The sequence below is a fragment of the Erpetoichthys calabaricus genome, chromosome 9 (assembly GCF_900747795.2).
Source record: "Erpetoichthys calabaricus chromosome 9, fErpCal1.3, whole genome shotgun sequence".
Classification (NCBI taxonomy): domain Eukaryota; kingdom Metazoa; phylum Chordata; class Cladistia; order Polypteriformes; family Polypteridae; genus Erpetoichthys; species Erpetoichthys calabaricus.
The window spans coordinates 137,641,990-137,666,154 of record NC_041402.2 but is presented as its reverse complement, the minus strand read 5'-3'; the positions used below and the strand labels follow the sequence as shown (position 1 = coordinate 137,666,154).

The window sequence follows — 24,165 nt, the reverse complement described above, 5'->3', positions numbered from 1 at the left end:
TGCTTCCTCAGTTGGTCTGCCCAGTTGATTTCATACAAGTGACGCTATTGGCAGATGACTGAGAGGCTACCCAACTTACTTTTCTTTCTCTCTGTCTTGCGCTGACTATCTGTGATCCTGACGTAGGGGGTGTGAGCAGGGGGGCTATTCGCACACCTAGACGATACGGACGCTCGTCTAAAAATGCTGAAAGATTATCTTCACGTTGCTACCTTCTGTGTGCAGCTTTTAAGTATGCTGCACCGTGCTTCGCATACTTAAAAGCTCAAAGGGCATGTATTGATTTTTTTATCTGTCTCTCTCTATCTCTCTCTCTGCTCCTGACGGAGGGGGTGTGAGCTGCCGCCTTCAACAGCTTTGTGCCGTGGTGCTTCGCATACTTACAAGCCAAACAGCCCTATTGATTTGTTTGCTCCTTTGAAGAGGAAGATATGTTTGCATTCTTTTAATTGTGAGACAGAACTGTCATCTCTGTCTTGTCATAGAGCACAGTTTAAACTTTTGAAAAAGAGACAAATGTTTGTTTGCAGTGTTTGAATAACGTTCGTGTCTCTCTACAACCTCCTGTGTTTCTGCGCAAATCTGTGACCCAAGCATGACAATATAAAAATAACCATATAAACATATGGTTTCTACTTCGCGGATTTTCTTATTTCGCGGGTGGCTCTGGAACGCAACCCCCGCGATGGAGGAGGGATTACTGTATCTATAACCTTAGGGAATTAGATGCAGTAAAAGACAAGCAGAAGTTAAGTTACAGTTTAAACAATGTATTAGTATTATTGATAATATTCATAAATAATAACAAAATGCAAAGTACATTTGAATATTGGCAACCATACAACCTGATTAAATGATGATATGTAGTTCAGGTGGCACACAGTCTTCTGGTTACTTAAATGTCTCTATTTAAGGCATCATTGATGCTCAGCTTTCAGCCACATGTCTGTTCAAAATGGCTGCTGAGCTGTGCTGTTCATTGTGTTCTCTTCATCATCACAGGTTAGCAAGAGAGATGCTTCTTTCAGATGTTGGTTAGTAAGAGAGAGAGAGTGTGAGGTTAAACACATACATTTATAGATGTTCTGTCCAACTCCAAGAGCCAATAGGACATCATGGTACTTAAAGGCCTCTGAGACAAGCCAATTCCAAACAGCCATACTTCAGACCAATGGGGGAAATAGAACATCTTAACACCTGCCCCCAAACTATATGTTAAAGTACACCTTAGTCCATTTGCGGGGGTAGAAATGACTTTAGCAAAGAAACACTTGCCAAACTGGTTTAAAACACACATCCCCCAAATCCTGTCGTAAAATTCAAAGAGGCTCAGCCGTAAAAGGGGGGGCAAACACGAATGCCTCTCACCAAAGTAACACTAAATTGCATTGCTTTGCCTAAAAATCAAATAAAGACATACAAAAATATTCATCAAATAATATGTAAAATCTCACATCACAACAATTCTTAACTGTGTCTCGATGCATGCTCAATAATCCAGGTAAGGCAATCCTAGAAATTTGATTCTGTTCATCTGGACAAAGTTTTTAAGTGGGAGAAATATTTCGAGACTTATCCAAGTCTCTTCCTCAGTCTCAATTGACTGCAGGTTTCCCCAACCTTATAAACAGTACCTTTGCTTAATCACTGATCAACTGGCCCTTTGTCAATGGTGCTAGTCTCTGTGATTAAGCAAAGGTACTGTTTATAAGGTTGGGGAAACCTGCAGTCAATTGAGACTGAGGAAGAGACTTGGATAAGTCTCGAAATATTTCTCCCACTTAAAAATCTTTGTCCAGATGAACAGAATCAAATTTCTAGGAATTCTTAACTGTGATCACTCTTAAGATTAATGGCAAGTGTACAACTATTAAGTGGGCATTAACTAAAGAAATATGGCGTCTTTATTTCTAGGACTGTGTTTTAGTTAATGAGCAGAGAGTTCCTACTTAAAATAATGTCATTAACAGAAACAGTCTTATTTCCAATGGATTTTCATATATTTTCAATATATCCTATGTTACGAGAAACACATAGTCATTTGAGATCATTGTGAATGAAAAGGAAGAATGAGGAGATGAGAAACATAAACTAAAAAGCATAATCAAGGACAGGCAAGAGGAGAAGATTGGAGACCCAGCACCCAGAAGCTTTTGTTTTTATATCAGGGGATTTCAATCATGTCAATATTTCCTCACACTTGACTGGTTTTACACAGTATGTTGACTGTCCCAAGAGGGAAAATGAAACACTGGACTTGTGTTATGCCAACATTAATGAGGTTTACAGGGCTTCTGCACTTGGTAAATAAGATCACAATCTGGTTTATCTACAGCCAGTATACAAATGCGGTGTAATTAGGCAGCCTGCAACTATTGAGTCATTCAGAAAGTGGACACCTGAGGCCAGAGATTCTCTTAGGGACTGCTTTGAATGTACAGATTAGAAAATGTTGCAGGAGTCACAGGAGAATGGTCCAGACACTGACATTGACAGGATAGCTGTTGGCACATCAGACTACATAGATTTCTGCAGTGATATTGTTGTACTACAAAAAACTGTTTGGTGCTTCCCCAACAATAAACCTTGGATTACCAGTAACATCAAAAAACTCATCAACCAAGAAATGGAGGCTTTTGGGGCCGGTGACAGTGAGAAGCTTAAGCTGGTATAGCAAAACCTGAACAGGAGCGAAAGCAGACAAAAATGGACTATAAAGAACATCAAAGAAGTGTGTAGGGGAATCATTACTGGCTATAAACACATGAGGAGTCAGACAACAGGAGAAGCATCCAGTTTCAGAGCCACAGCACCATACATTACCGCAGTTTCAGACCCGCAGTTGTAGACCCACAGTTTTAGACCTAGAAGTGACGTTACCATTTCTAGGCAAGGCGAACACGCCTCCATTTATCAAACACAACAAGTCTCAGTTTTTAGCACGAGCGCAGCATTTTCGAGCACAAACAAAACATGACAGAAAACATCACGGTATTGTTATTATTATTATTACTGTTATTCTTAACTATAATTATAAAACTGTACATTTTGCAAAACGTTTTTCAAAACAGTTTGAAAAGTTAACGTTACATTTACATGTATGTAATCTTTAGCTGTCAAGCTAATTGTTAATGACTGCAACACTGGTTATGATGGTTTGCCTCATAAAAACTGAGGAAATCGACACTTAATGTTGTATTGTCAGCAAAATACGATAAAAATGCATTTTGCCCAAAGTTCAGTCTATGTTCTTGATGAACGGAAAATTCCCAGTACATTAAGATGATATTTAACTTAAATTAAGATCTTTTAAGTTCCGTTTTATTGTTTGTTATATATTTTATAAATTGTATTCATCCAGCCATCCATCCATTCATTTCCTAACGAATGTTAACGTAGTGTTTATTTAACTTTTAATTCTTTTCTTTTTTTTGAGGTGGGTGCGACTTTTCAATGAAAATGAAACAATAAACATATTCCTGTTTGGTTAAGAAGTGAACATTAAGTCTTTAAATGAGAAAGTAATCTAGGGATAAGCTTCAAAATTCTACACCACTTTATAATAAATTATGTTTTCTTATTTAGCCAATGAAGTAGTGTCAAATGATGTTGCTTTTAAGAAAACTGAGAAATTAAAATCCTTTGCCCAAATTGAATGTTCAGAATTTGGTGCATTACTTAACAAGTCTAAATCTTCCTTCATTTTCTTACTACATTTGTGAAAGATCTTTTACTTTCTCTTTGGTAAGCCACATTTAAGTATTATAAATTAGTTTTTAAATCTTGGATATGTACCTACATTATTTATACTGGCTAATAACCTCTTATTAAGGTAAAAAAAAATCTTTATAACTGTGATCTATCAAATTATAGACCAATTTTCTAATCTTCCTTGTATTTCTAAAATTTAGAGAAAGGTGTAGGTAAGCTTGTTCTCTATATTTTTGCAAATACAGTAATCCCTCCTCCATCACGGGGGTTGCATTCCAGAGCCACCCCCGAAATGAGAAAATCCGCGAAGTAGAAACCATATGTTTATATGGTTATTTTTATATATTTTAAGTCCTTATAAACTCTCCCACATGGTTTATAAATATTCCCCGTACAGTTATACAGCATAAACCCTTTATATTCTCTTAGTTATTAGGTAAGATTCGTTGAAATTATGAATGTAAACACAGTTTCTATACTACTCACAAAAATACATATCGTATATCATTGAGGAGTTTTATTTAACACGTAATACAGTTTTAAACATATTGTAATTGAGTAGGTAATATAAAAATACTTGAAAAATCTATAACATGTAAATGCTGTACATAAAACCAAAATGTTATTTTAAAGATACTGTAGAGCGTCTCTGATATCACATTTGTTATAGCCATTACAATAGACAGGCCACCAGCAATAAATACCAACAATGCAAGGAAAAAATTGTATAAAATGTGTGCACAGTTACAATAAACGTACATACATGTACTAAGTACGTAGAAAAATAGTTTTGGGTACTCACCAACTTGTCAGATAACGATGACATTTACTGCACTGTCACAGCTGTTCTAAAGGAGCCTCTTCAGGTGACTGTGTAGCACTGCCGTCGTCTTCTTCCACTGAAGGTGTACTAGGCAGTGTTTTGCGTGTAAGGAACATCGTGATGGGCATTTGCTGCTTTTTCATTTGTGTAAAGAGGTTCCTATATACTTCCGTGGCGCTGTCAAGAGCATTTTTAAATTGCAAAGAACGAATCATTTGCGGGTCCCATTCTTCAACTGATGTCTGGAGATCTTTTGCCATTCGTAGAATGGTCGCGAGACGCTCGAGAGTTAGCACAGCACCCAGGAGCTTAACCGCGTGCTCTGATTGGGTAGCTTCTCAGCCATCCGCCAATAGCGTCCCTTGTTTGAATTCAAATGCGTCCCTTGTTTGAATTCAAATGGGCAAATCAACTGAGGAAGCACACGTACTGTAGACCGCAGACATCCGTGAAGCAGTGAAAAATCCGCAATATATATTCACATATGCTTACATTTAAAATCCGTGATGGAGTGAAGCCGCGAAAGACGAAGCGCGATATAGCGAGGGATCACTGTAAAAGTAATCTCTTGTAACATTTTTACCCAGGTACTGCTTTAGCCAAAGTATTCAATGATTTGCACTCCACTGACCATGGTTGCATTTTTAGGCCCATAGTATTGCATCTACAGTAAGTGCCACATTTGATACTATAGACCATGATATTCATCTGATCAACTACATGTACATCTCAGTGTTCTAAAATAGAGGTTTACCTAGTAGAAAGTAGATTCCTTGAAATTTTCATTTATTGAATTCTAACAAAACAGAAGTGCTAGTCATTGGTTCGAAAGCTGCTAAAAATGTCAATCTGAATGTAACATGTCTGTAGATGGCACCCTTATCACTCACAATACACTAATTCTAAACTTGGGTATATCTACAGTGAAAATTATGATCTTTCATTTGATACACATACTAAACATGTATCTAGAGTAGCCTTCATTTTACTTAAGAAATATTGCAAAACTTAGATTATGTTAGCATTCCATAATGCTAAATAACTTATCCGTGCTTTTATTACTTCTACATGGATCACCGTAAGGCTTTGTGGCTTTGAATTTAATTCAAAATACAGTGGCTGAAGAGCTTACAAGAGCCAAGAAATATGAACAGTATATATCATCCTTGTTTTGCTTTCATTACATTTTCTTTCTGCAAATTTTGTATTTCGTATTGAATTATTAGGTACTGGTGATCACCTGTATGACTTTGCATAGTTAAGGATCTCAATATTTGAGTTACCTTTTAATTCCTTACAATCACTCTTACAGGAAGTGGGATATCTTGTTGTCTCTAGAATAGAAAAAGCTGTAGTTGGAAATAAAACAGTGGTTTGTAAAGCACACTGTTTTAGGAACAACCGTCCCAAAGTGGTATGAGATTCTGACAGTCTGTCAGCCTTCAAATCTAGGATAAAAATATATTTGTTTAGTCAGTCCAATAAGTAAAATTTACAATGAATCTACATTCCTATTTGTCCTTTGTCTTTTCTTTTTAAACTTGCTATATTATTTTTAATTTGTGTAAAACAAAATAGACCATTTTTTATTTTGTTCAATAATAATCTGGTACTGACACCAAGGTTTTTGTCTCCGGGTTTATGGCCTGGAAATATTTAAAGCTGCTTTGTGACAATACTAATTGTAAAATGCACAAACTAATTCAAATTTGATTGCTTGATTAAAACAGTTATTTAGTATTGTGAGTGATTACTGTAGATACAGAATTTAAACTTGCTAAAGCCATCCTGCTTTTTTGTCATTTTTATAGAAACACGTAACTATTCAATTGGGAGAGTCAGTACCACTGCTGACTCAATGCAACAGATGTTGCACCTTGTTCCATTGTCCTTTTTGTAGTGGTAATGTTTTTAAGCCCTCCAAACTGTAAAAATTAAAAAAACATTTGAAGAGTCATTTCAAGAAGGCAGTTCTCCATGAAGGTAAGTTCATTTGAGAGTTTATTTTTAATGTATGTGCAGTACTGGAACATATACTTTTAACTCTGTATTCTACATTATAACAATTTATACTGTTACACATTTTAGGTTTTGCCATCCACAGATGTGGTTTAGACTGCAGGCCATCACGGCATTATCACTGCCCCTACTGCCAGACTACAATATTTAGGAGAAGTGACTTTGAAAATCACTTGCTTGTTTGTAAACACAAACAGAATGCTTTTTCAACCACCAAAGCACCATCTTCAACCCTGGAAACCAAATCAATTACCAGTGTAACAATAACTGTTCCACCAACCCTGAAAATTCCACCAAGTGCCAGTGGCACAATGACTGCTCCCCCAGCCCTGGAAACTCCATCAATTGCCACTGCCTCAGTTACTGTTTCACCAGCCTTGGAGACTCCACCAACTGCCTGTGCCACAATGACCGTTCCACCCACAACCATAGTTTACACAGGAAAGGTTCGTTTGCGTGCAGTGGTCAGAATGAGGTGCCCAATTTGCAATGTTCAAATTAATAAATGGAACTTGAAAAACCAAATTGACCGCAAACACACAGAGCAAAAAACACAAGACATCAATGCTAGATGCCATCTTACCAGTCAATAAATTGATGGGAAATATGGCATTTTTGCTGTTATGAAGACATTTAAAGGGCACAGCATACCACTTCATGTACAGTGTAAAACATGGGGGGAAATTCACACTGTGCTATGTGAGTCCAATGAATGCCAGATCAATATGGAAGTAGCACAAAGGAGTGGTCTTGCATCTTATCATTGTGAACACATCAGGTCAGTTAGCTACTATGCTTCCTTGGCCAAGACCGTTTCGCTGTCTGAGAAGGTATTGTCGGAGATGGTGAGCACAAAGTGGTTTAGTGAAGAAAAGAAGAAGACCTGCCTTGCTTGACAGCAGCTTGCGAACACCAACAGGGTTCCACTGTCAGTTATCATGACAATTGGAATACCACAAACAAAAAAATGCATTTCAGTCAATGAACCATCTATGTCCTATTACAGCCGCTTGGGACGTGTCATTGTTGTTTATGATGCAAAGTTAATGTTCCATGTGCCAGATTAAGGCGATCTTGCATACACAAATATATTGCCAAATGGCACTTGTTTGAGACCCACTGTGAACTTTTCAGGATCGTCACTAGTACAGAGGAAGCACTGCAAGCAAATGAGCAACTCTGTTCTTTTGAAGAAAGGAATATGAAAGATGACCATTCTGTTTATCCTTCAAAAGGTGTGGGACTAGAGAGTATAGTGACTTATATTTTGAGGAACAAGAAGATACCTGTTGCCCTGCAAAAGAATTTGCGTGTACCAGCAGCTTACAGGCACTATCCAAAGAACCTTTTTCCGGAAGAAACAATGTGCCAGAGATGTCCCAGCATTGTCCTACTTAGTGACCCTATGCTGAATACACGAAAGGCAAAATTACTGACCAACTGGTGCATTATTGAAAGCAAGTATCAAGTCCTAATCCTTGTAGTACATTTTGCAAAAATTGTGTCTATCCTAATTTTTCTTTATCTTTTAGATATTTCCACTTACTGCAAGCATTGCCCACAGTGTGGAATGTTCTATCGCTACCATTATGCGTCTTTTTGTAATAATAATTCATTACATTTATATAGCGCTTTTCTCAGTACTCAAAGCGTTATACACACAGGGAGGAACCGAACCCACAATCTTCCACAGTCTCCTTACTGCAAAGCAGCAGCACTACCACTGCGCCACCTGTAGTTCTGAATCTTATAAAGTAACCAAAACCTGGGTACCAGTTTTATAGTTGCTTTGATTATTTAGCTGATTTTCACTTTAAAACATAAGTGACATGTTTTGCCATGTGTAACCCTTAATTCATGGTATTGTTGCAACATGTAATTAAAGATACATATGAAGTGTGTAAATCAATTATAGAGCGAGGGGTCATTTTCAATTTCCTGTTTTAGGTCCATACAGCAGTGAGCAGAGCTGTTAAATATTTACAGCTCACAGCAGGTGTGCAGTTTCCACCATTGGACACAGTGCTGCATGCCTATTTACATTTTGAGACCCTTACGGATCATGAGTATAAGTATTCATGTGTCACTTGTGGTGATCATCCTCCAGTGGTGATAATGGATTTGCACAAAAAAGGTGTTTTCAAGATATCAGGTATTACTGTTTCAATGTTAATTCACAGCACAATCACTTTACCACACCTAAGCCATTATTGACTTGTCAAAATAAAACATAAATCCTTTATTTTTAGTAAATTATATAAAAAAACACCAGAGAATTTCAGAGGAGAGGTTGATTTGGAAACTTTTTGGGAGGCATTGTCCAAGGAGATGATTTGTTGTGGATTTGTTGTCAGTAAGTATGTTGTCTTGGCCATTTCATTACAAATACTAGACTACACATGGCACCTGTTTGCTCTCCTACCTGTTGATTATCTGTAATACTTTTGATTTAGGTGGAAGATGTAATCCCTTTGCAGTACCACCAAGTTTTCACTTTTGGGCTCCTTGGATAGGCAGGAGGACTCGGCACTCGAATGTTGTGGTGAACACTGTATTTGAAAAGATTCATTCTCCAAAGTCTTTGTCAGAGGCTGCTGAAATTTTGGCTTCAGATGACAGGCTTATAGATGAATTTTTCAAGCAGAAGGTTTTTTTTTGAGTACTGATAAAAAATTCCATTTTTTAATCTCCCAGGTTACACACTAATAAACTGTCTTTGATAGGTTGAAGTGATAAGAAAATTGTGTAAAGAGTGTGGATTGGATTCCAGTGAATCACGTAGTGACCTGCTACTTAGATTATCCAATGAAATGAAGTCTAGGCAAATGTATGACAAAATATTTCAAAAAATTTGGGCAGTCTCTGGCATGTATTACACCTAGTGTAGTCTTTTATTTATGTCTTGCATTCAACAGAATAAATTAACTTTGAAATAACTTTAGCCAAGTTAATGTGTACTGTAGTATATTTCATTATTGAGAATTATTTTGAAAATGTAACAATATAAATGACTTCTTTCTGTTATGTGGACGGGCAGTAATCATGTGCCCATGTGGGATTGTTTACAGCCTTAAATGTAATCTGCAAGCTGAGAGCCCTCGTGACTTTGCTGATTTGCTGCTGTCATGGAAACACATGCCGAATGTGGTAATTTATGACTTTGCCAGGGGTCTTGCCACACATACTAATCTCAGGGTGCCAGAAAAGCTGCCCTTCTCTCCATTTAAAGGACGTTTAACTGAACCTACTGAAAGCAGCCTAGCACTGGCCACATGCAGAAAGCTGAATGTGTCCCTACCTTGGCTGAACACTAGAAAGATAATGGCAGATCCAGATGGTCATCCCACAACGGGTTCTTCTGATCATTATGCACTGTATGATAGATTTCATGAGAGCAATACCAAAGACCGAAGGGATATCCTGAGGAAACTCACCTTGGTACCACAGCAAGCTGGGAGGGTGAATAGTCAGGTTGCTGAACAACTGTTTGCTAAGATGAGGAAAAACAACTACTTCTTGAATATGACAATGCCATCAACCCATCTCTTTCAAATGAGGAACATAATTCATCACTACAATCAAAACAGGAACAACAACATTTTAAACAGGCTAAAGATGACTTTTAGGTCTGAAATGGTGATGAATGTTCATGGACTGGTCATGTTGGATAATATTGTTTTTGACATCTTTTTTTCAACATATAAAACTATTGTGAAATTTTAATTTATTTTTATTTGTTTAAAAGACAGGATTTGAGTGTTCCTACACTCTAGTTTACTTACATGCTCATTTTCACGTTGTGATATATGTATTGAAACAGGAAATCCAGATGTGCATCCAGAGGAAACAAATCCTGATATGGACAGTACCTCTTCCCTTTCTAACATTGCAACAGTTGCAAGAGGTGTGTTTTTGCTGCTTATTGCAAGATGTAAGTTTATGTCTTCTGATTCATACTCTTATCTTTTTTTTGTTCGTTTGCTTTTTGATTATTGAAAGCAAATCAGAGGAGAACCCTGCTCTGATAAATGTTAAGACTGCCTCAACTAAAGGTAAGTGTTTCTACAAAATGTAATGTAACTTTAAAAAAGGTATTTTGCATTAAAATTAATTTTCCAATTGTCTGTCACAACAGAATACCTGATTGTGTATCAGATTCAAGACCTGTCTGCCAGTAGAACTTGCTGGGATTGTCAGCCAAGCAATGAACAAATAAAGATGGTATGTTCTACTACATAGATTACGAGCTGTATATACCCGGCGTTGCCCGGGGCAGAAGTAACCTAATCGGTCAAACACTTACATATATACCAAAGCAAACCTAATCGATCAAACAGCTTCATATATACAGAAGCGAACCTAATTGGTCAAACAGTTATGCATGTGCAGAATGATTTTACAAACATTATGCGTGTTAACAATCATTAAAAAGAAAAGATTGAGGAACTGTTCTTCTATATGTGATGAAGCCACTAATAAGACAGATTTTTTTCAGGACCCAGCTGTTTCATAACTAAACTACTGCCACCCCAAAGTAATGCCTAATAGTGGTTTTTGGGGTAGCTGTGGAATAAAAAGGGTGTTTTTTAGTCAGTAAGAATCTGACAGTACCCTTCAGTATGGGCTGAAGGGTGCCTATGTAAGGTTTTACATCCTTCCCGTATGGAAAAAAAAACATACTAAACTTTTTTTTCATCATTACAGATAATCTCAGTCAAATCGAAGTACGCATTCTCAATTTATTTTTATCTAATTTTTACTTTTTCACAAAGCCATCCCATGCCAATTTGTATGAATAAACTTTTGCTAGAGAGTTAGCAAAAGTTTATTCATGCACATATTTTAATACGGATAATCTATCTCTAATCAAGGTTCTCATTTTCATTCTAATTTAAAATAATAATAGATACTCATTTTTTTCTTCTGTTTTAGAAAAAACAATCTATGCCACCTACGTCTTCGTCAAGTCAGCTTCATCCAGCTTCATTACATATAGAAGAAGAGTTCCTCAATCTTTTCTTTTTAATGATTGTTAACACGCATAATCTTTGTAAAATTATTCTGCACATGCATAACTGTTTGACCAATTAGGTTCGCTTCTGTATATATGAAGCTGTTTCATCGATTAGGTTTGCTTTTGTATTTATGTAACTGTTTGACCAATTAGGTTTGCTTATGTATATAGATTAGCTGTTTGTCCGATTAGGTTCGCTTCTGTATATATGAAGCTGTTTATCCGATTAGGTTCGCTTTTTTTATATATGTAACTGTTTGACCGATTAGGTTTACTTTGGTATATATGTAAGTGTTTGACCGATTAGGTTACTTCTGCCCCGGGCAACGCCGGGTATATACAGCTCGTATATATATATAGCAAAATACCCGCGCTTCGCAGCGGAGAAGTAGTGTGTTAAAGAGGTTATGAAAAAAAAAGGAAACATTTTAAAAATAACGTAACATGATTGTCAATGTAATTGTGTTGTCATTGTTATAACTGTTGCTGTCTTTTTATATATATATATATATATATATATATATATATATATATATATATATATATATATATATATATATATATATATATTATATATATAATATACACACACACATAAACATTTATATACATATACATATATATACATATCTACATATACACATGTACATATATATACACACACATACATAAACACACACATAAGACTTACTGAGTGAAACGGGCTTTCATTGACAATCATGTTACGTTATTTTTAAAATGTTTCCTTTTTTTTTTTCATAACCTCTTTAACACACTACTTCTCCGCTGCGAAGCGCGGGTATTTTGCTAGTATATATATATATATATATATATATACATATACACACATACATGCAGTTTTAATAACACAGAAATCAATATAAACATTAACATCATTATCATATGAGAATATGAAGTAATATATAAGAAGCACATTTCATATAAATATAAATTATTAAACAGTAAAATCTTCTTCTGTAATTTGCTACCGTGGCAATTTGTGTGTCTGTCCAGGATTTTAAATGACCTGTAGCTCGCAAACCGTTTCACCTATACACTTGAAATGTGGTACACATATAGTACGTCACGTCTACTATCCGCTTTATGGGTGATGATTGTTTTAGTCTTTTTATCTTTATTTTATTTTATTGTACAATCAAGTCCTATCTGCGCACAGCAGGGCAGCCGTGGGCAGATGCGTATGGTGTATTCACTCGATGTTATCGTGCATTGCGCTGTCAGTGGTATTTTGATAAAAGAATTTGAACAACATATAAGAAGCGTATAAATTATTAAACAGTAAAACATTAACATTTAAGAAGTAAAGTTACATTAAGTACTACTGCTGTGCCTTCGGGTATACCTCATTTTTTGTTTGCCCATTACATGCTTAAATGTATACATTTTTTGGTGCACCTACCCGAGAACACGCGACATATAACCGAGCGTGGGAGAAGCATGGATTTTAAACACGCGTTGAGTTGATGTGCTGGTCTCCCTCGTGAAATAACTGGTAATGTTTGACTAAAATCTACAGCGAGTAAAACGACATTAGCTCCTATTTTTTTTTTTACGATCTCTGAGATGTTGCTTTTTTCGGTTCAAGGCTTCATAAGCTCTTTTATGTTGTATGGTGTACTTATCCCAAACCATCATCTTTGAATGTTGCAACACTTTCGCCTTGTATGTAGATCGGGGTAATTACATTCATTGCATTCCTAGTCTGAATCACAATGTGATTGTATGGGTGGTTACCTGGCACTGTAGGGTTGCCACCCGTCCTTTAAAATACAGAATCGTGCCGCGTTTGAGAATGAAATTGCGCGTCCCGTTTTGAATCAATACTGGACGGGATTTATCCCGTATTTTTTTTATCATTTTTTTTTTAAAGCAGCGTCTCATGCAAATCATCCCACATGCATTTTATGAAGATGCCTCCTTTCCTACTTTTGATTGGGTAATACTTGATGTCATCGTTAGTTTGATTGGTGTTTTTAACTGTCCAGTGAGTAGGGCGTGTCTTTCAACCGTAAGCAGATTTTTTGCACTGGTATCACTGACCTCGACGATGGCGACGTTATACGTCAAAAATAAATTACGATAAATGACGATTTTAGCGATACTTTATTACGACGGCGGCTACATAGACACGATCAAATAAAAACAAAAAAATCAAATAATCATTCTACATTTTCAAAACGTCGAAAAAACGACGGAATGAAAAAAAGGCCCACCCGACGACCCACCCATTCCATTTTTATATATATAGATTAATTCAGTACTTTGTTGTTTAACTGTTTAATGCAGTTATACTTAATCTTTTTTGTGTCATTATATATTTCTGTTGGTCTTTAAGCTTGATTGGATTTTGGGCAAGAATGACCCAGAAGAGAAAGTGGCTGAAGTTGGGAACATTACTCTCCAGCGAAAGGACTTCTGGACTTTGGGTCACAATGAAGAGCTAGAGGCAACAGTAAGTCTACACTATAAACAAAGGTTATGGAAATGTTTTTGTATGTATGTGTAACACCAGTATGTTACTTTTACAACTATTCTAGATTGCAAATAGCTGCCTGCAAGCAACCACAAACAGTTACTCACAAACACATCATATTGCTTTTGCTAACTCTGAATTGTGTGGAATTTCGTAGGGGAAGGATGTACTGGCAGTTGATGCATATGTTGTGGTTACGTGGCTACCACCACTTAATCAAGATCCTTTTTTATCATTTCCAGTAAGTTAACAAAAACATTCTGCATCATTTAACAATAAAGCATGAGCAAATAACTTGTCAAGATCATTAATTTCATGTTTTAAATGACTTCCAGAATAATATTGCGCTCAAGGTTTATCTGCATTTTCCTGCTTGGAAGCCTGGTCATTGGATGCTATATGTATGTATTAACTTCTTCATGTATTGTGTAATTAAGTTTGTGGAAATTAATCTTTATTCCCCTCTGAAGTGATTATTTCTACATTCAAAAATATTCAAAATGTGTTTCACAGGTCATGAAGCCGAAAGACAGGCAAATGTTCTTTCTTGATTCAGCCAATCCTTATGGATTAGGAGATGGTCGATACTTGATGCTTTTCAGGTTGCTTAAGTTTAATAGTTTGTTCAGTATATAGTTCAGAGTTTGCGTGGAGTTCAAATTTTCATTCTTTTTTTGTTTTGCTTGATGTTAATAGCAGTTCTTAATGTTTTTGTGTGTGTGTCTATTAACATGCATATTGTGTATATATACATGTATGTGTGCATTTTGAATAGTATTTATGCATATACAGCATATAAAATATGGGAATTCGCAACATACTTGCAGAAACTGTTCATATTTTGTTTACAAAATTCTTTGACTTTAGCACAGTACTATGCACATATACAGTATATAGTATGCATACTTGTGTGTGTGCGTGAGTGCATGTGCACATTCACCCTGCAATAGACTGATGCTCTGTTCAGATTGTTCCTGCCTTTTAGCCCATGCTTTATGGGATTGTCTCTAGATCACCCAAAACCCTGCTCAGGATAAAGTGGGTTTAGAAGATAGAAACACACACACACACACAATACATTATCTATCTATCTCTCTGTCTATCATATATATAATCTCAATCAAAATTAGAGAACAGCTTACAATTTCCTAAATTTCAGAGTCACTGCTTGTACCTAATGGAAGCTACCCTAACTGGAATAGAAGGGCAGATTTTAGGTATATTTCATCATTTAAACATATTCAAAGCATAATATAAAAAAAAAACTTAAATGAGAAATTTGAAGAACTACGATCACAATTAGAGAATACTTTCAGATACATCATAGATACTGTTGTTACTCTAACACCTGGTGCTAATTTCCCTAATTATCTGACAAGCCCTATATATTTGGCAGCACTGCTAATTACTTTGCAAGATGGAAAGCCAATCAAAGGTGACTGAAACCCTGTGACAGCAGGTTGTCCAAACGAAGGCAAAATGTCTAACCATTTCAGCCATTGCAAGAGAAGCTGTCGTTCCAAGTCTGTGATTTCTAGAATATTTCTGCTTTACAATGACACCAATTTTTGAAAACTGTAACCCTCCAAAAATTTTAGTTGTAACCTTCAAATTTTGAATAATGAAGATTAACAATATTAAAAAAAAATAAGTGTTCATAAATGTTCTCTAATTTTGATCACCAATTTGCGTGTACATGTAATATTTAAAACAATGAGGTTGATATTAATTACGTTTTAAGTTTCTAAGCATTGCAAATTGTTTTTAATTAATCCAAGTGTATATTCTAAATATTTAAGTTATTCACATGCAAAATGCAGTCACACTAATATTGATAAACAATACATGCCTACTTTAAGAAGATATGCTTGTACTCTGCTTACATCAAGATTTTCTTACTGTACCTAATTATCAGCACATATTGGATATTTACATTTGTATTTGTAAGACTTGTTTATTTGTTTTTGTTACAGTAACATGACAAAATGAATATCTTCATGCACATGGATACTAATTAAAAACAAAGTTAGTTTATAGGGATGTCATTGAGAGAACTACAAGTAATGGACATTCTTTTGTAACTTGCAGTAGGTGATATGAATCCATTTCAATTTCAGAATCTTCCACAGCAGTTGGTTGGGTCAGTGGATTGTGGAGTATTCATGTTGATGGTGAGAAAATCAAAGAAACTTATTTTTTAGGTTGTGAATACTTTAGAACCACTATAAATAAACTGCAATAAGTAGAGTGTGCACTGTACTGTATGCAAATAGATTAAATATTAATTTGATATAATTATTTTGTGTGCTCCACAGTATGCTCTGCACCTTGTCTTGGATGCGCCATTTGACTTCACAGCTGTAAGCTTTCACTTATGTATCTGATTATTTGTTAATATCTGTTACTGGTTTTAATGTTGCGGTGGGTTGGCACCCTGCCTGAGATTGGTTCCTGCGTTGTGCCCTGTGTTCGCTGGGATTGGCTCCAGCAGACCCCCGTGACCCTGTGTTCGGATTCAGCGGGTTGGAAAATGGACGGATGGATGGATGGTTTTAATGTTCTTTGTTTTTTCCCCTCTGCATGGCAGTGCGATTTACCCTTGATCAGGAGGTGGTGGTAGTTTATTCTATTGGAGAATTTTGTTGTTGGAAGGTATCTTTCTCTCTCTCTCTCTCTCTCTGTGTGGCTAACATGTGAATATTTCTTACACTAAAGGGGCACTGGAGAGTGCCCAAAGCAGTGAGGAGGTATATATGTAATATCTAATATGATTTAAATAGGCATGTAGAAATACATGTTTTGTTTAATTCTCTTTGTGGTCTTTATCTAAAGGAACCACTAATAAAAAAGGAACTCCACACTGCAGTAAAATGGTTGCGCCAATATAAACAGTTGTTCAGAGGTGCCTTGTCTGAGCCCCATTTTCTGGAGGTGGAGGAGGAGGACCAAAGCCAAGCTCTCCAGGACATCATCGATGCAGTCAAAACTGAAGATTTAACTTTGGCAAAAGAACCCTTTTTATTTATTTTTCAGTTTAGGGATGATATGGAACTTTTCTCTCAGGAATGTCAGGATAAAATGAAACTTAAAGTAAACTGCATATTTAATTAATCAGTATAATTATTGTCTGTTGCTACATTGATTGTTACTTGTATTTTATTGTGCATTAATGCTCTGTTGATTTCAGTTTATAATACTTTGATTTTTCTGTTTTCCTTTGATGGTGGGTAGTTTTTGAAAATAAACAATTTAACTGGGTCTGCTGCTCAATTTGAAATATTGATATTAGTTCTTCTTACTTATGTTAGTATTTTTAAAGCCCACTTAGTGCTATCCAAAGACTCTTTTAAAATAATTTTAAAAAATATTTCATCACAGAACAAACACAAAAATTAGTAAAAATGTCTCCTTTTGGAAATAATGTACTGTTTTTTTGAGGGGTTCCTTGTAGGACAGAACATTATTTTGGTACAGCAGTGAAAGATTTGAGTTCTTGGACATTATGAAGATGTTGCCATGCAATAATGTAATACTGTGGTTTTATAAGTCACTACACACATTACTGAAGTACACTCAATGATAGTTTTAGATAGCCCCACACTTCAGTCCTTCACAAATACAGTAGTTTACAAACATCGTATTTTAATTTCTCTTTGAGAAGCATGAAAGATAATTGTGGTGAATCTCAATTTATGATTACATTTTTTTCTACGTATGTACTATTGAGAGACTTTTTTTTTTTAAAAATCAGATGGTCACTTTATTTTAACAAGCAATGTAAATAACCTGTTTACTCTTTACCCTCAGATCACATTCTGTGTGTTTATCAAGCAGAACTGAATACTGTATTTTAATTTTCTACACAATACTGTAATAACTGTACAGTTCACACAGTGAGACACACAAACACACTCACTATGTATACATACTACAGGTACCGTCATTGTTTCCTATGTGGATTGGACTGTTGAATCAACACAATGGCCGTATATGCTGGGGTCTTTGGTACATGTCATCACAGTAGCATGCGAGGTGTCACCAGTGGTTTACCCTGCTCTTCAAGATGACTCTGTCTCCTTCTCCCTGTTCCAGTCTCGGTTCAAGGTTGTCCAGATGACAAAAGTATTTTTTATGAGATGTTTAATATGTTGAAAAAATTGCCTGTGGCCAGCATCCAGTGTAATGTTTTGTCTAAATTCTCCACTCCTCTTTTTGTAGCATTATAGTCCATTATCATTTCTGGCCATGGAATCTCCTATCCCTGTGCAGGTCACATTGTGCACCAAGGATGTGTCATTTGTTTAGACAAACGTGAAGTTCTTCACTGGCCTATTCTGTGTGGCCAACAGTTGAGATGGGAGCTCTGGCTTATTTTTCCTTATTATGCTAAGCATTGTTACCTTCATCTTGAGGAGCTCCTGTCCCAGTTTGTATAAAAGTAAAAGTTATTGCATATGGCGTTGTGGCCATGCAGCTTATGTCATGTCCAGGGTAACCCTCACGCCTTAATTTCTCACAGGATTTCCTCCATCTGACTTCCCTTTGTTAATGAAATGACATCCTCTGCTCTTCTGTATCTCTGTGCTTCCCCTTGAGCATGTTATTCATAGCTTTGGACTGGGTTATCATTTTTATGCAGATGATGTTTAAATCTGTTTCAATGTTAAAAGGGACACTTCATCACAGCCTTCTCAGCTCACAACTTGCTTCAGTGAAATTAAATTAAAATTTAAACCTGAACAGAGCAAAACTCTTTAAAATTAAATTGCAACATAACTGAACTCCTGCAAAGTGGCACTAAAGTGCAACTTAAGAAAACAAGCTCCTCTTCAGTCATTCTGGGTGATGATCTCATCAGACGTTCTTTTACTGCAAAGAATCTCAGTGTCACTATGATTCCTCCTTTTCTTATTTCATCAATGTAAGCCATATTAAGAAACTTCCACCTGTGTCACCTTTCTTATGTTTGCTCATTCCTGTCCTTTTCTAATGGTGAGAATCTTGTCCCTGCTGTTATCACATCCAGCATTGATTATTGTAAGTCACTGCTGGCAGGTGCCACTTCTAATCGTATAACACAGCTCCAGCTGATTCAAAACTCAACTGCAAGAGTCCTGACATGAACCACCAACAACGAGCACATCCCAGCCATACTGAGAAAAGCGCTATATAAATGTAATGAATTATTATTATCCTGCTGCACCTTCACTGCTCCCTGTGTCTTACAGGATTGAATATCAAATTCTGTTATTGACCTGCCCACTAAGGTCCTCTCATTCTGTGCCCCCCACTAACCTGCACTCTGTGGGTGACAGCAGGGCCTTCAGCTGTATATAGCGCCTTGACTGTGGAATGACCTCCCAAAATTAATGACATCAGCTGACTCCATTCATTTGTTTTTAACTCATTTGTTTAAGAAGACATTAAACAGACCTGACATTCTGCCCCTTCTTTCAGTTTACCCCCTCTGTCTGTCCAGGTACTCGGGGTTTGCATTAGTACAAATTATGTTATTTGTTCAAAGATTTGTTGTAGTATTATATGTTGTATTTTAGTCTGGATTATTGTCTTTTATTCTATTTGAATGTTTTGTATATCTTGTATTTATCTTTATTTAGTGGAGATTTTTGTAACCAATGTTATATCTTTTAATTTCTGAACGGGTCCTTGACCCAACATTACTTTCCGGGCTTTGCCGAGACATGCCGAAACCTTCCAAAAGTTATCTTCCGATTCTCCGTGTGGACAAAAAGAATGCAGACTGACAGCAAGCAGGTGATATTTTCTTAGTTCTCTTTATTTCACACTCGGAGTCACAGGAAGTAGAGATTCAGAGAGCACAGTCTATTGCCGCAGGGCTCGTCTGAACCCCGATCGACAGTTAGGGTTTTTTTTATACCTCTTCATCTCATGATTAGTAAGACAGGAAAACATCCTTATCATCTAAGTAAAGTTAAGCAATATGTCTGAGCTAAGCATTTTTTATGTCCCCAAGGCTGACCACAGGACAGACGCCTTGCACTTACACCCTGCAGTCTTGTGACCTTTTTACCCTGAGTCATTCACTTTGAGGAAGCTAACAAAAAAGGCAGCTTGAATCAGATCAATGTAGAAACGATTTTCCTGAGCCCTTGGGTAACATATTTTTGTTAGTTCATAAACCAAGCTTTCCTTACTGGCAGAGTTACAAGCATTGCTTATGAAACTTAGCTACCAAACACACAGGGTACGTGGTGCTGAGGAGAACATTCTTCTTCTACACTCCCCCCTTTTGAACAAACAAAATATGGGTTAAATAGAAGCAGGACGGGGAAGAGTAGGAGAAGGGGAGGGAGTGGAAGTAGAGGAGGAAGAGAATTGGAGCATTTGTTCTTCGTGTAACATATAAGCCTTGGCCATGGAGGCAGTGAAATATTTGGACACAATATATCGTATCAGGGGAACAATGCAGCAGGCAACAAGTAAGAGGACCAAAAAGGCAACGACAAGAGAAATAAAAACTGACTTAAGCCATTGGCCCAGGACCCAAAAGTAGACATAAACCACTGATCCCATAGATTAGAAATGCCAGAATTGGTAGCCAATTCATTAGAAAGAGCAGTTAGACCTGCCAGAGCACAGGTGATTGATCCATCGGGAGCCGTATTATTAGGGATGTAAGTGCAACAGGCGTCACCAAACATGGCACATACACCACCCTTTTCGGTGAGAAGCATGTCTAATGCTAATCGATTTTGCCAAGTCATGAGGGAGGTTTTCTATCAAGCTGTTCATGTATACCTTCAACAGCTTCTTTAGTAAAATTTAGGAAGCGCTGTTGGTTGTAATATAGGTAGTTAATCCAATCTACATTCTTATTTATTGTAACTAGGGGAAAGATTGACTCAAATCCAGCAGCAACTTGATCTCTGGCTTTAAATTTATCAGGGACTCCGCGAGGGACACCAATGGAATCAATGTAAACGCCAGGGCCGTGAAGAGAGAATGTGGAGGGGTCAGCAGAGCGGGGTCGACGACGTCGGCCAGAGTTGGACGACACGCGAGGAGAATTCAGAGGGAGGAGGTGGAAGGGCATAACAAGTTGGGTTAATGCACATGTGCCAGTCCATTCAGGGGGAAGAATATCAAGTAATTTTGATCTACGACACATCCTCCAAATATCAGCACGCGGAGTGGTTTGTGTTAACAGGAAAAGTGATAATGTAGAATTAAATAAGGTAGAGTTAACCTGAAAAGTCTGGGAACAGAAGGAAGAAGGGATATTACCAACGTTAGTACCTCGGAGGGGGGAACTATAATTACTAGAGAAGCAGTTATAATTGCCTTCATGAGACTGGAACATCGGGGGAGTCATATGACGAGTGGGAGGGAAGAGAAGAGAAAGTGTAATGCAGTTAGAGTCTTTCGGTGCGGAGGGAGAGGTAAAAAGGGCAAGAAGACAAGGAAGACCAGCGGGGTCAGAAATATTAGAAAGAGAAAAAGGGATGGTAGCCAAATGCGGCCTGGCCGTAGCGCAGGCGTAGCAATCAGATTGATTTACTTGTTTAGCTGAGTATAATACCCACTGCAACCAACGGTTCTGATCGCCATACCCAGTTTCAATTGAAAAGGTGGATGAAAGAGTAGAAATATTCATTATTTTTATAAGAGTCTGTTGCAAATCAGGAGAAAGCTGGGAAGTATTAGTAGTATGGGAATTATTAGTAACCTTGAAAAAGTCCCCAGTTTGTAACCAGTTGCGTACGCAGCTAAGACATATGTTTCTGAATCATGCAAAGAAGGATTCTTCAGAGTAATGATTAATGGGTTAAAATGATTCTCAGCACACTCATGAGGGGCATGTCCTTTTATAATAGAGAATCAAGTTTTTAGGCCATACTGTTTAGCCTGCCAGGGTTCATAACCCCAGTCGTGTTGTCCTGTATTTGCAAACACGTCGCTCCAGAATCCACATTCAGAGTCAGATGAGGAGAAACTTGAATCAGAGTCATACCAAGGGTAGCTCATACAGACATATTTGTCAGGCCATTCCCATTGTTCCTGTCTGCCACTACAGGGGGCAATTGCACAAAAGTCAACCTGGAATGAGGCAGTCTCCTCCACCTGGAAAGTCAGTGTCACCCGTGAAGTGGATAATGGAAGGAAAAACAGTGAGAGTGTAATCAGTATGAGTATGAATGTTAAGGATGCCATCTTTTGCAGTGTGAAGCGTGAATCCAGGCGGGCAATCCTTCAACTTTCACGGCGTGTGGTGTGGACAGAAGAACTTGGAACGGTCCTCTCCACCTAGGCTGATGCCAGTGTTTCCTCCGAGTGTCTCGAACCAGGATCCAGATGCCCAAGGGAATCTGCGAGTCTTTAGATGGAGGGCTTGTCCTCCAGGCCTGATTAACTTGCTCGTGGACTTCTTTCAGAGACGCTCGGAGACCTGTAAGACTAGAGAGAAGATCATTGTCCACGGTATGCAGGTTCACATTTCCTATAACCATGCCAACAGGCATGGGTTGTCCGGTCAGAATTTCAAACGGCGACAGTCCTAATTGCCGGTGTGTTCTTCCCCTCAATCCCATTAAGGCCAGAGGCAGAGCATCCGGCCAGGATAAATTTGTCTGCTCACAAATTTTTGCTAATTTAGATTTTAGGGTGCCATTGCACCGTTCCACAATACCTCTACTCTGGGGGTGGTATTTGCAATAATGATGCACATTTATCTGGAGCCAGATGGTTAATTCATTTATAATGGAGTTCACAAAATGAGTGCCATTATCACTTTGTAATTTCTGCGGTATGCCCCGCCTAGGAATAACTTCTTTAATCAAAGCTTTGGCTACAGTTTTAGCATCAGCGTGTTTAGAAGGGAAAGCTTCTACCCATCGGGAGAACACATCAACAATTACCTGACAATAACGGTAACCTTTAGACGGAGTTAGTTCAATGAAATCCATTTGGAGGTGTTCAAACGGACCCATTGGATTAGGTGTAACGGCGGGACTTACCTGGGTGCTCTTTCCTACATTAAACTTTTGACATAATGCACAGCGCCTGCAGAACTGCTCTGCATATGTAGAGAAGCCTACAGCTTCCCAATGTTTTTCAACATCTTGAACCATGGCGTCTTTTCCAGCATGGTCTAGGCCATGGGCGATTTTTGCCATACCTGGGAAAGAAGCCTTCGGGAGGAAAGGTTTGTTAGTTTGCCTATGGGTCCAGACTCCATCTGAGAAGGACCCTTCTTTGGACCATTTTCTCTTTTCTCTGTCCGTGGCTGCACTCTGTAAAGAAATAATTTGATTATCAGGGTCCTGGTCATTTCTCTGTTGGAATAAAGAGATTGGTGTGTTATTATACGCAGCCTGTTTAGCAAAGTGATCAGCTAATTTGTTTCCTTTGCTGACAGGATCCTGTTTTCCTGTGTGAGCTTGACATTTAACGATCGCTAACTTTGATGGTTTAGTTATGGCCTCTAAGAGGGATTCGATTAGTTTTGATGTTGGATGGGCTTGCCAGTACTGGTCTTAAATCCCCTCAGTTTCCATAATGCTCCATGATCATGGCAGACTCCAAAAGCATATCTGGAATCCATATAAATTGTTACGATTTTTCCTTCGGACAGCTGACATGCTCGGGTGAGCTCTATTAGTTCGGCTGCTTGTGCGCTTAAACTTGACGAAATTCGGTTTGCTTCCAGCAGGCGGTCACCTTGGACCACTGCGTAACTAGTTGAGGGTGTTTCATTTTCCAATCGCAAAGAACATCCGTCCACAAAAATTATTTCTCCAGTTTCTAAAGGTGTTTCCTGTAGGTCTGGTCTAGGCTTTATGACCTTAGCTATTTCATCATGATAGTCATGTGGCTCTCCTTCTTCTTCAGTTGGAAGAAGAATGGCTGGATTTAAGGTAGAGCACCTTTCAATGGTGACATTTGACACAAAGTACAGAGTACATTTTGATAGTGTATTGCCCTAGCAGTAGTGAGATGTGAGGTCTTAGCCTGTACTAAAATAGAATGTATGGCGTGAGGCACCTTCACTGTTAGGGGGCTCATGAGCACTATATCCGTACTGGCTAGTACAGCTTCTGTTGTGGCGGCCACAACCCTGAGGCA

The 24,165-nt window shown here is 37.6% G+C and overlaps 3 long non-coding RNA genes across 4 annotated transcripts; all 3 read left to right on the top strand.

Annotated features, from left to right (window-relative positions):
- The first annotated feature begins 5,712 nt into the window (after positions 1–5,712).
- LOC127529146 (uncharacterized) lies at positions 5,713–16,468 on the top strand. 2 transcript variants are annotated; one of them, XR_007935832.1, is made up of 4 exons: positions 5,713–6,517; positions 16,035–16,086; positions 16,179–16,232; positions 16,377–16,468. It is a non-coding gene; the product is annotated as an uncharacterized LOC127529146 (long non-coding RNA). The 2 variants fall into 2 exon arrangements; XR_007935833.1 differs by lacking the exon at positions 16,035–16,086 and having other exon boundaries at positions 5,715–6,517.
- LOC114657648 (uncharacterized) lies at positions 10,541–14,149 on the top strand. Its single transcript, XR_007935835.1, has 3 exons — positions 10,541–10,605; positions 10,689–10,774; positions 13,924–14,149. It is a non-coding gene; the product is annotated as an uncharacterized LOC114657648 (long non-coding RNA).
- A 300-nt stretch (positions 16,469–16,768) lies between the features above and the next one.
- LOC127529148 (uncharacterized) lies at positions 16,769–17,315 on the top strand. The gene is made up of 2 exons (XR_007935836.1): positions 16,769–16,808; positions 16,894–17,315. It is a non-coding gene; the product is annotated as an uncharacterized LOC127529148 (long non-coding RNA).
- Positions 17,316–24,165: the final 6,850 nt, after the last annotated feature.